This window comes from Lipotes vexillifer, unplaced genomic scaffold, assembly GCF_000442215.2.
Source record: "Lipotes vexillifer unplaced genomic scaffold, Lipotes_vexillifer_v1.1 scaffold112, whole genome shotgun sequence".
Lineage (NCBI taxonomy): Eukaryota > Metazoa > Chordata > Mammalia > Artiodactyla > Lipotidae > Lipotes > Lipotes vexillifer.
The window spans coordinates 2551813-2552804 of NW_006776285.1; positions in this window are offsets into that span (position 1 = coordinate 2551813).

A 992-nucleotide genomic window follows, 5' to 3' on the forward strand; every position below is an offset into this window, starting at 1 on the left:
CAGGTAAAAGAGATAAAGAAGGGAAAGATAGTTAAATGGTACATAATACAGGGTAGTCAGGGAAAAGGGAGACTGAAAAAGTTTATTGAATTTGGTAATTAGGAGGTTATTAATGATTTTGAAGGTGTGGTTTCATTAGTAATGTAATGGCTGATCACGTATTGACAAATGGTTATTTAGGTGAAGAAAAAATTGAGGTTAAAGTATACAGAGATAATTTGATTGTAGAACTTTTTTCAGAAATGAAAGACAGAACTAGAACAGTAGCTAGAAGGGGTATAATAGGTTTTTCTTTTTTCTTTTTTTTTTTTCCGGAAATTTAAAATCTAAGCAAATTTGTAAATAAAGGAAAAAATGAATGAAAATGAAGGAACTACAGAAGATAAATGATAGAATTAAATGCTGGGAAAAGTGAGCAAAAACAGGGTTCAGGACACAAGGAAGTGGATACACTAGTGAAAATGTAAAATACTTATTTTTTGCTTAGGTAGAGAAACAGATTTGGAGATGGAGAATAGAGAAACTTAAGGAGCTTGTGATAGACAGCCTGGGCATCTGTTGAGATTGAGGGAGGTGGGATACTGATAAACATTTCTGAGAGACTGATGAAGGTTAGGGAGCAAGAAATCCATGACCAGGGTGTCAGCAGAGAAAGTGATTGGTGGGCAAGGTTAAGGGAATGCTGGTGGATAGGGTAGGTTTGAGAAGTCGTAGGATGCGGTGGGAAAGTCAGTAGCACTTGATTACCCATCTGAATGAGGCAACATAGAAAATGTTAAGTGAAGGCTGACACCAAGTTTACTACCACTGATAGAAAATGTTTCTCTGGATGGGAGTAGGTGAAAAATGATGTGCTTGGTGTATACATGACATCTTAAGTTTGAGTTGAAAATGTCCACTGTGCTTTTGGAGATGTTGTACTAAATCTCTGAGAGGCAGATGTAAATTTGAAGTCAAAAGGAAAGAGTTGAGAGTGAGGCTAAGAAAGTGAA